Source organism: Cupressus sempervirens, chromosome 7, assembly GCF_028749045.1.
Source record: "Cupressus sempervirens isolate cs-2001-9-10 chromosome 7, ASM2874904v1, whole genome shotgun sequence".
NCBI lineage: Eukaryota > Viridiplantae > Streptophyta > Pinopsida > Cupressales > Cupressaceae > Cupressus > Cupressus sempervirens.
Window position 1 is genome coordinate 761,780,404 of NC_143124.1, and position 12,751 is coordinate 761,793,154.

Genomic DNA, 12,751 nt, shown 5'->3' on the forward strand with positions numbered 1-12,751 from the left:
ACTAATAAAAATGGGTGGAGAGGAATATGTTAAAATGTTTTTCAATATCCCAAAGTTATAGTGTTTGGATTTCAGGTTTGTACATGTTAAAATTGGTCATGTCCATTTGAAACAATGTTTAATAGTTTGTAGGATAGAAAAGAGAGGGGTTTATCAAGCAAATATAAGGTTAGTTTGTAGGTTCATAATACATGTGTTCATAGGGTGTGTATGGAGTGTCTTCTAGGCTTGATATGTGTATCAAAACATTACATATTGGTTGGTATATTCCCTTGTTCCTAGAAAGGAAAAGTTAATAGTCCAATGGGACAATGCGTACAAAGTTTGAATTAATGAATCATGTCTTGTATTAAAAATTTAGATAATCATTGCTAAGAATGTTGAAAGACTCATGATAAGCTAGTGTTAAGAGTTTGAAATGACATTGTATGTTTGCATACATGCTAGATTAAAGGGATTTTACCCTTACATGAGTAATTATATTTGATTTTGTATAAATGTGGCATTGCATTGTGTTGGTCAATGAAATAGAGTTGGATACGATCTTTTAGGACACACAAGTTTTCCCATTAATTTTTAATATTCCAAGGCATGTATGTTCAAAGATCCCTGAGTTGGCCAATAGTAGTAGTTTACGGAAGAGTACATAAAATACACCTATGTGGGGGTTTAGTGAGAACCTCTCCTAATCTTGACTATTATGTTAAAGGCACTTCCTTTACATCAATATTTAAACAAATGATATAAAAATTTACATAAAAGTCACTAAATAATTGTTGGAACTTGTTATTAAGCTATAGATGTTCATCATTCCCTTTCAAATGCAAGCTTAAAAGAGTCTACAAAATACACATGTTTTACATATTAATAGATCAAATATGACTGATAAAATAAAATATAGTTTATTTTAAAAGATTTTTTTTAAATTTTAAATTTGGATTCTCTATTTTATAAGGATCTAATGTACAAATTGAATGTTTCATTAAGGTTTATCTTTTCAGAGCTAAAAAAATGTTTTCTTTTGCATATCAAGAGATTTCCAAACATGCTTCATTTCTCTAAAGAGTAATATTTAGTTTTGAATGCTTGTGTATGATTTCAATCACAACATAAAAATTGTTTAGACTATTTAGTGCATTTTTTAAATTAAAAATTTGTAATATTTGATAGTGCGTAGAAATAAGAAGTTGGGTTTCAATTTTGCGGAAGTGCACAGATCAAGATGCTCTTTTAGAAATGAGCACCCTTTTTTAAAAAGTGGACACCCATATTAGGCTTGGGTGCCCAATCTGAAATTCAAAAAATGGGGACCCATTTTAAAAAAAAATTGGCTGCCCATTTTTTATTTTAAAAAATTAGGTATCCATTTTTCAAAAAAATAATTTGGAGGATTTTAAATGCATTTTAAACAATGATTTTACTTTTTCAAAATGGGCACCCATTTTTTGAATTTCAAATAATGGGTGCCCGTTTCTTGCAACATGGGGTGGGGTTTTTTTCTCCCCTCATAGATTTTGGTTTGGGTTAGGCTTGGTGAGACCAAATCTATTGCTTGGCCTCTCAAGATTTGGCTAAAGCATTGAATTAACAAATTTATGTCTTGCCATAATATTTAGAGGGTCTTCCCAATCATTTTTTTTTACGAAAGAAAAACCCATCAGAGTTCTAGTTGTCTTGATTTCAAAAATATAAATTTTATAGTGTTATGATTTTATTTATTATTTTATTTATTATTTTCTAATCAAGTGGTACCTAAATGTAAAATAGCAAGGTTCACTAAAAATTTAATAATTTTTCTTAAATTAATTTATATGGCATCAATCTACATATAATTATTTTGAAGTTTAAAAAAATGAATTTTGAAAAAGTAAATTTTTGATCAAATTATGGTGTCCGTAAATGAGAGGTTTTCAAATTTACCCTTATAGCCAATTAAAAATTAATAATAAAAAAACCATTCAATAAAAAATTAACGAAAAGTATTATCATCAATCTTTGGTGTGTTAGGTAACTTCCTTTAAAAGATTTAGAAAAATTTATTTATTTGTGTCAAATTTTGGTGTCTGAGTGTGGTATGGTCTTGAAACATGCATTTTGAAAAAAGTGATTTTCAAAGATCTATACCAAAAAAAAATTCTATCATATGGGTACACAAATAAATTACATATTCAAAAAGTAGATTCTGAGCACTACAATTTTTATCTTTGAAGTTTTTTTGTATTCAATTTCTAAATGACTCAAATTTTTACATCAATTGACAAAGAAATTTAAAAATAAGAAAAACACTTACACTTTTTGTCCAAAAGTGAGACCCAACTTCTTGCACTTACCTGGCAAAAATCTTTTGGAACTAAGTATTAGAATTTGTTTTTCCTCAAAAATTTTAATTGCAAGCAAATATCATGGATCTCCTACTACCTATTTATAAAAAGATTTAACATTTGTACAATGCATTAAAATTTGTAATGGCTAGCTCATTTTTGTTAAAATATACTTGAAGATGTTGGAGGACATTGAAAAATTGCTACCTATATTAGCCAAAAATAAATTCTGATGATTGTATTTAATATGCTATTGATAAAGGTAAGTTGTTTTTTCTTTTCTTATTCATCATCGTTCTAGTTGTTCCCCATACAAAGACTTTGCAATAATATATGAACATTTACTTCTATCCACATATCTTCTTATAGTCACATTTTTCAATTGTCTTGTACAAGTGTAGTCTAATCTTAGGCTCCTTGATAAAAATTGTATTACTTGTAAATTTCTTGATATTATAATGTAATACATGGTAGATTTCCTACATATATTTAATTTTCATATTTATTTATGATAATATCAAAATTTATAATACATGATTGTTTAATGGAACTTAATAATTTATAATTTATAAATAGTGATATGTATAAACTCATCTTTTACAACTTTATTTCATCTTTATGAATATCACCTAAATTTAATAATAAAAAAATCATTTATATTTCATAAAAGATATAAGTTCAAATGATTTATATAAATAAATTTGATATAAAATAAAGCTCATTCCAACCACGTGATTGCTAGTTTTATGTTATACATGTAACATTTTCACTATGTTTCTTCATGTGAAATTTGGCTACAGAACTGATTGTTACAAATTTATTGTAAGAACAGGTTCTCTATTTACAATAAATATTTCTATATGCCATGTAACTTACATAATCACCGAAAAGGAAATGCACAACTTTATTCCCTTCCCAAATCAACCATTAACTTCAGCTCTAATATAGGTCATAAAACTGTAGAAGAACAAGCAGCAGTAATGCAAATCTAGTAGAGGCCCCTCAGATACTACAATGATCTCATGACCACTTGTGGATCAGCATCCATCTTTCCTCGGAGCATCAGGAGAACATGAGCCATGCTTGGCCTCTCATTCTCATCCCTTGCAATGCATACCAAGCTTACAAAAGCGGTTCTTTTCTCCCGCTCAACATCCGCATCCTCTGAAACTCTTTCATCCACGATACTCATCAGGTTCCCCTTGTGAATTTGAGCTGCAGCCCATGACGAAAAGTACTGCTTTGTCTGTTGCTTCTCCCCCGTGTCCGAATTTCTCCTCCCCGATATTATCTCGAACAACATCATGCTGAAGCTATACACATCTGCCTTTGAAGTGATTGCTAATCTGCCCAGCCACTCTGAGGCAATATAGCCCCGAGTTCCTCTCGTCGTTCTCAAAACCCTACTAAAATCTCTCCCGATTAACTTCGCCAGACCAAAATCAATCACTTTTGCTGTGAAATCATTATCCAGAAGAATGTTCTTAGGCCTTAAATCAGAGTGGATGATTTGATCTCTGCATTCTTCGTGTAGATAAACTAAGCCCCTCACAATATTGCCAGGAGCGATCTGGAATCGTGTCTTCCAGTCTAGCAGCTTTTCTGATCCAGGGAAAAGATAGGAATTGAGAGATCTGCTGGGCATGTACAGCTTCGGCAAAACTTTAGTAGAGATTATAGAAGTTAAATTTTTAACTGTGACAAGCGTGTTGTTTGGGAGAGATCTTTTAAATGCGGACCCAAATGCTCCGTTTCCTAACTTGTCCCGGAAATTGTTGGTAGCAATTCACAGCTCCTTGTAAGTGAATGTTCTGAGCGAAAAAGGAAGTACCTCAGCTTCTATATGTCCTCCCTTACACCGCCTCCCAACAAGAAACCCTAAAAAAGGTAAAGCCAAAACAAGAACAAAAGCACCGCCGACAGGAAGTGAAGGCACATGAACTCTATCACTTCCTGCACTGGATTGTGGTAAATGAACTCTATTTTTAACTAATTCCTCCAAATGCGACCTCTCAACAAAAATCACGATGTGCAAAAGAGTGTAACCCACTATTTCGGGGCTAAAAAGAATTCCAAAGGTTTAACGACAATCAAATCACATACTCGAAATGGGGAACACATGTTCATAAAACTACTCTACAGGAATTTAGACAAGAGAAAACACATAGAAGAAATGATCATGAAAATATGTTTGCATTTATCCATTCTTGAAATTATTTTATCCTTATTAGATTTTTTGTACTTTACATCAACACATGCAATACTATTTCTTACTAAGAAGACAAGAACACAAAACTTCAACATATTCTCTAATGTAATTTAAGTGTCTTACTAGCCCATCCTTTAAAGTTTATTTACTGATAAGAGAAACTATAAATTTAAATGGCTTAAATTCCCTGCTACCTATTTATGAAAAGATTTAGCATTAGTGCAATGCATTAAAATTTGTAATTACTATCTTGATTTTGTTAAAATATAACTAAAAATGTTGGAGAACATTGACACTAGAATATATTTATGTATCTATGCATGCATGTATGTACATATGTATTAGATTGTTGTCTTAATATTTAATTTGATATTTACGAAACAAGGTGCTACCTATATTAGGCATAGACAAATTTTGATGAATGTTTGTAATATGTTTTTGATTAAGAAGGCAAGGAAGGGCCCTTGACCCATAAAGTAACAATAAACAATCAACTAGTTCAATGCCCTAGGCCATTACAATCAAGTAGTAACCTAGAACAACACCAACCATTATAGGCGAATGCCTAGCCTTCAAATAAAATAATAAAAAGCAGCCATGTTCTTTACATAACCATCAAATTCAAGAGAACTTGTAAAAAGGACAAAGAGAAACTAGTGACTCAACTTGAAAAATACAGTGTTGTTGAGGATGTCTAAATATGAAATACTTAATACAAAAGTTTTAAACAAAATTTATAAAGTATAACTAGAAATAACATATCTAAGGAGAAAACTAAAAACCTGAAAAAATAACACACTCAGTAGGGCCAATGCTGTTAGGCCTTCTTGATAGTCTCCCAATGATTCACCAATTTATTAAGATCTTTGGTCCAATTAGTAAAGTTTATAGAACCTTTCTCCTCCTCATGTTTGTCATTTCTCTATAGATTATCCAAAGTGATAATTTTATTGTGTGTCACTATCCACTAGAAATAATTAATCTTAGGTGTTAGATTCAAGATCCTAACCAACTTCTAGTGAGGATCTGTAACTTTATTAGTTCATTGAAAGAGGAAGGCCTATTTGATTGAGAAGGTACCATTACAGTTATATCTCCAAATCCATCTATCCTCTATGTTATGGAGGAATATTATAGGATTATAGAGAAAGTTCACCGGAGTGCTGACATCCTTTTTTATTTTAGGGATTCTCCTCATACTTCTATGGATCTCCCAAATAGAAATTAATCTTATCCACCTTGATTTTCCATCCTCCTAGTCTCGGTAATTAGATCCACTTTATCCCCTAAAGATCTAACAAATCAATCCTTGGGGAGGTTGTTGGGGAAGACATCCTTAAATTGGACATCCTCCTTCCATAATTCTAACCAAAAGGATGTCTTACCACCATTAACAGTAATCATTCTACTACCTCTCCTTAGAATACCTTTAGTTTTATTTATGCTTTTTCACAAAGGGGAACAACCATTAAAGGTGATATTATCTAGGAAGGAGTCCAAAGGACCATAAGACATATACTTAGTGCTTAATATTTTAATCTAGTTTTCTTTTCCCTTCAAGAAAAGTACATCCCACCTTTATAATGAGGGATTTATTCATTTCCTTGATTCTTCTTATGCCTATCCCTCCCATAGATTTTAGTTTAAAAACTTTTTCCCATCCAACTAGCCACATCTTTCAATTTTCCTTTGTTCCTCTCAATAGGAAGGTGTTATGCATTTTTTCTATTTTTTTTGCCACCTTCATTAGCATAACTGCCATGGACATAAAGTATATAGGAAAAATTTGTAAAAATGCTTTCTAAAGCTAAAGTTTTCCTCCCAAAATGAGAAGTTTCTATTTCAAACTAGAAAGCTTCGTGTGGAGTCTCTCCACCATACTATTCCATAAAGAAGAAGGAGGTTGAGTTGAGTAAAATGAGAGACCAAAATAAGTATATGGGATTGAGGAAATCTCATAATTGAGAGTAGAGCATATCAAAACTTTTATTTCTTTATTAGTATTAGAGAAGAATAGTTTACTCTTTTGGAGGTTTATGTTGACCAAAAAGAGTAGCATAAGAAGCCATTAGTGACTTCTATCCTCCTGCTTCTAAAATGAGAGCTTTTTCAAGGAAGATAGTGTCATCAATTTTTTTTTATGCATCAAGGGATGGAGTCTAGAAGTTTCCTTCAGTCCTCTTAGGCAATTACTAATTATGAGTTTACTCAAATTCCTTCCTAGAACTTCTGAAACTAAGATAAAGAGGTAAGGGGATAGGGGTTCCCTTACTTTAGCTCAGCACTAGAAGGAAAAAATATAGAAGGGCCTTCATTCATGAGCACAATATACTTTGTAGTCATGACATAGCTCATTATAATTTTGATAAAAAAGGAGGAGATATTGTTATACCATTTGTGATCTCTTCTATTAAAAAGGAGGAGATATCACTATAAATATAGTGATCATCGACAATTTAGTCAAAATTTTGATGAAATAAAAAATTGGTTGAAGTTTCAATGGCAAAAGTAGTGACAAAATATTTTTTCTAAAATTCAACCAACATGAGTCGAAAATTTGACCAATTTTCATCAAAAAATGAGTCAAAATGTACTAGTGAGATAATTGTACGTAGGAGGTTATCCAAATATGTTTCTATCCTCCCTTTTGGGAAAATTTGACTACTAACTAATAATGACAAAAATAAGCTAATGTGAAAGTATGAGAAACTCTTTTCAATGGTTTATGTGAAAAAAATTGGGAAAGTGAAAGGTTTAAAAGGTCCTATAGAGAGATGATATAATTTGGTCTTGCTATAGAAGGATGTTTAAAGACAAAATAAGAAAGACTAATGAATCCTAAATAGAAGTTTGACTCAAGAAAGAAAATGGGAGCGTTGAAAGATACATATAGTGAATCATGAATGTTAGTGATGGATTTAGAATCAATGGACATCTAGAAGATAAAAAATATTATTAAAGATCTTATCAACCCTATCAAAGGAGTTCATACTGAGAACATGTTCAATAAGAGAGAGCATTGATATAAAATAAAATTCAAATGATCAACTTATTCATTCACAATATGCATTTGATATTGTAGAAGTTGAAAAGAAAAAGAGGGAAATTGCTTTCAAAACTATTGAAGATGCTAAACCTGAGATATCCAAGATTTCAAAGGAAGCTAAAGAGTATCTTTCAAGAAGATTTGAACAAGGCAGTGATAGATACATAGGTAAGTTACCTGTTGAGTTCTTTAATTTTAGAATGATAAGAAATTTTTCTAGTGACTATCAGTAATATCATATTGAGTCAATGAAAAGATAGATAAGACAATGAAAATAATGGGGATTTTAGACAAAGGGTAAATTTGAAAGGCAAACTTGAAAAAAAAATTGATGTTCTATGGAAGAAGAATTTTCCCATGGATGAATACTTTTTCCAAGATGAGGACATTGATATAAGTGAAGGTTTATCATGTTTAAAGAATATGATATTGGAGAAATCAAATTTTTAGGAGAAGGGAGCACTCAAATGAAAGACATTGGAACCATTTCAACTGGTGGCAAGTGAAAAAATATGATAATCTTTATTGTGTTAAGGTTTGAGACATAATTTGTTAAATTTTACTAAATTTGCAACAAAGATTATGAAGTTATGTTCAAAAGTTCTTGTTGTGTTATCCAAAAGAAAGAAGATGATAAAAGGGTTGTCAAAAGTTTTTAGGACTGGTAGGAATATCTAATACATTTAAGACAATGTGAAAATATATACTTGTAAATCAATGCAAATGGAAGATGGGAAGATGACAATGAGATCAAACTCAAAAAAGACAAAGTGTATTCCAAATTTCTAAAGAATATTGAGGAGTCAAAGAATGAATCAAAAAATATGGTGGAAGTTGAATCGATTATGCTAGACTATAAGAAAGAAGAAACAAAAATGATATTGTAGATTAGAGGTAGGAAGAAGACAAAAATGATATGGTAGACTAAAATAAAATAAAGAATAAAGGAGTTTGGTATATTGGAAGCAAGTCGAAGACAAAAATGAATAGAAAAAATAAAAGTAAGTGAAAATAAAAGGAATTTGGAAGATTAGATGTAGGAAAAGGATAGAAAGGGCCTGATAAATCAAAGACCTATCATTACAAGGATTCACCTTTTGTTAGATTATAGTTTTATAGAAATAAAGAATACAATTGAATTTTTATTTTATTTTATCATTGCAATAAATTAGGGCATAAAGTAATTTAGTGCAAAAAAACAGTGAATATTAAGAACTTCAGTTGTGAATGGAAGTAGAAAAGTTAAGAACTTTAATGTATACTACAATGGTTGCAATGGATAGGACCTAACAAAGTTGAAAGAAATATAAAGATCAATATTAGGAATAATGAAATTTCTAAAATGATAAGTAATGGTATGGTATTATATAAATGTAACATGTTTGGACATACTGTGAGGTTCTACAAAAACATGGAAAAATAGGATGATTGTTAATGACTGTTGAAGACTCAATAGAAAAGAACAAGAAATTTGATAAGAATACATAAATTTAGATAATATTAGTGATTCATCATGCAGTCAAAATTTTGCTTCATCCTTTGTCAAATGATTTAGAATATATGGTTTGAGGGCGAGTTTTCATATAAATCTATTTCCTTCCTCACGACTGGTTACTTAATATCTTCTCAACACAAAAATATGGCATGAAAGATGTTCTAAAGTTAAGATTTGTGATTTATGGTTAGGAAAGTTGATTTTATGGTCCTAAAAATAGTGTATTAGTTATTTTCTTATCTTAGAGATTGATCATACTAATTTTTTTTCAAATATGGATTGGAGAAATGTTATGCATTTGGATGGTTTGAATAACAATATTGTTAATTGTAGAAGATTAGTTGATATGTTGAATGATAGAATGAGTTTGTGGAATTATTTAAAGATATTTTCCTCTATTATGTGGATAAGAAATGCAACTACTTAGAGGAGTCTAATTTTTTTGGGCAATTATATTGTCATGTGTGAACATTATTGAGGCTTCGAGGGTACCAGTGGTTCATGGATTGGTGTTGTTGCAGTGCTATGCATTGGTAGACAAAGATAAGGGGAAACGTATGTGAAATATTCTTATGAAGATTTTTTCCTTTGGTAGTCAAGATAAGAGTGTCAAATTAATATGTCTAGAGTGTTGTATTGATCTAGTCCTTATTTGAAATGGTAGTGAAGAGGAAGAACATAGAAGAATTAATGTACAAGTTGTTGGTGAGTAGTTTGTTACTTCTCTTTTCTCATTATGATCTTTTAATTGAAAATATTTTTACAATGTTGAGTTACTATGAAGGACTAAAGGAACTCAAGGATAAATTCTATTATTTGATCAAGGTGTCCTTAAGTTCCTTCGCGAGAAGATTGGGGTTGTTACCTCTCCTTTAAACTAAGTGTAGAAAAGAGGTGCATCTATCTAGAGGGATTATGGACTGATTCTAGTGATTTTCTTCAAGGAGAGCAAAGATAAGTATATTTTTGGCTTTTGTGTTTGATGAAAAAGGGAAAGAAAGATCTAAAACATGTTTATTTTCTTAGGGTTTTTAGGGTTATTTTAGTAGGTTGGGGTTGATAGTAATTTATATTGTTGTTAAAAAAATGGTTACTATGTCAATGACTAAGGGGGAGATTTTTGGAAATATATGTATATTAGTTTATGGTCTCATTCTCATTGATGTCAAACATTGTGGTCTAGTAGGGTTAGAAGTATTTTCCCTAACACTATGTTGTGATCATGAGATGATGGTACTTATCATTGATTTAGTGTTATATTCTTATGTTAGAAGGTCAATTTGGTTTAAATGTTTGTGTTTGAGTGACAAATATATACAACTGTAAATTATAAAGCTATAATTATGATTTTTGATGAATTTCTTCTCTCGAAACAATGGTTGAAGATATGAAAATATAATTTATATTCTTCTCAAGTGATGATCTTGGTTGTGTTGATTGGTGACCTAAAAACAAATATTACCAAGTGTTGTAGATATGATTAGTTATTGGTGGGGTTTGGAAATGCATTGTGATCATGTCTGATGTGAAATCTTGTCAAGTGACATGGTTTATAACATGATGTGTGGATCTCACCATGATTTGCGGGTGTCTAAAATAGATGATATGTGATGTGGTTCTTTGGGTAGTGTGCTACTACATGTTTGTAATGGCCTGCTAAAAAATGCCTAGAACAAATGAGTTAAATATACACTTACACAAGTTTTTTTGAAAAATAGAATAAACACTATGCAATTATGTGCATCACACAATGTTAAACATAAGAAAGATTCAACATGGGAGAGAATACATCACATTCTTCATAGGAGCATGCACAATTGAAATAAGTAGTTAGTGGTCCCACAATAGTGGCTTACACTTCTTTGCCAACTTTGACACTAAAATGTATATTTTAGAAATATTTTGACATTCAGACAACTATTGTTGCAAAATCATTAGGAATTTAATGATGATATAAAATAGTCACTTCTATAACTTTGTATTTAGATTCTCTCTCTCTCTCTCTCTCTCTCTCTCTCTCTCTCTCTCTCTCTCTCTCTATATATATATATATATATATATATATATATATATATATATATATATATATATATATATATATATATATATATATATATATATATAGGAATTGACTTGAATATCAATTTTCCCATCTCCAAAACTAAATTTCAAACAAAATGTGATTTGAAAAGATTGACATTCACTTAGTAGCACATATATTTTTTTCTAAAAGGGATAAATAGTGATTACTTTGAATATAGACTTGTAAAATGATATCTAGAAATTTAAATTGATCTCATTTGAGTATTAAAAATATTTTGTATACTTGTTATGTGTGTTTCAAATTTTTTTATTTTTATTTTTGTAGAAAGATGACACCGATACCTAGTGCCTAGATGTTTCTTATTATATATTTGCTTTACTATTTTTCATAAGAATTGAGGATAGAAGTATATATATGGAGGAAAATATATGTTTATTAAAACTAAAACCAAAAGGTCACAATAAACTCAACATATATTTAAATTATAATCATTGGAAAGATTTTTTTTATTAGTAGCATAGTGTGTCTTGGATTTTCAAATGAATTCATTTGATCCTCCAATAAAACTTAAATCAAAGTGATTTTTTGTCAGCTTACTGCAAGGATGACTAAGGAGAAGAGAGGTTATATTTTAGATTTTTTTTTGAGAAGCACTAATCTAACTATTTTTAATTAACTCCTTCAAATGGGACCTCTCAAGGCTTAAATCGTCACGCTTTCTTAAAAAAGTGTAATTTCAACAAAAAATCAAGATGTTCGGAAAGGTGTAACCCTCTATTTTCAGGATAAAATGAATTCCAAAGGTTTAAAGATAATCAAATAACATACTCAAAATGGGAAACACATGTTCATAAAACTACTCTAATGGGATTTAGACAAGAGAAAACATATAGAATCACCTTCACACAATGATCATGAAAACATGTTTATATTTATCCATTCCTAAAATTATTTTATCCTTACTAGAGTTTTTTTTTTACTTTACATCAACACATGCAAAAATTTTCTTAATAAGAAGACAAGAACACAAAACTTCAACATATTCTCTAATGTAAACTAGATTCTATAGATATGTTGAACCATTAATATACTTAAACTAATCACCTTTCTAAAATAAAGACAACAATATACCACTTAGTGTATAGTTGAAGCCTAGACACAATCCAAGTATGGAACTTTAAGTGCATCCATTTTTGTACATCTACACATATGCCAAATGCACCAAATTACACAATAACTTGTGGTTATTTCCTCATTTCACCAATTTCAAAAATATTAAAGGTCTAGAAAATTTATTTCTCAAACAATTATTGAAACTCAACTAAGATACTATTATCTTATGGATATAATTTTATTTTCATTTCTTAAGACATAATCAATTATATGCTATAAAAGATAATGATCCCCTCTAATTTTAATTTGCAATAAGGGAAAAAGCAAGACATCTATACTAAAATCATGTCACAACACAACATTCAGGAAATTCAACACAAGGCACTAGAATGAAATGCCATATAGAATCATTATTCCCTAAATCAATTGCCTCAAAAAATCTCACCAACTCCACCTTGCATGTCCTTGAGGAGGAAACATATTATAACATAGGACCAACCTTAGTAAAAAACCAAAAAGGAAT

The 12,751-nt window shown here is 30.2% G+C and overlaps 2 pseudogenes; both read right to left on the bottom strand.

The window, feature by feature from the left end:
• Positions 1-3,330: 3,330 nt before the first annotated feature.
• On the bottom strand, positions 3,331-3,966 carry LOC149549517 (G-type lectin S-receptor-like serine/threonine-protein kinase At2g19130 pseudogene; annotated as a pseudogene).
• Positions 3,967-4,107: 141 nt separating this feature from the next.
• LOC149549518 (uncharacterized) overlaps positions 4,108-12,751 on the bottom strand; it is a 54,396-nt pseudogene continuing 45,752 nt past the window's right edge.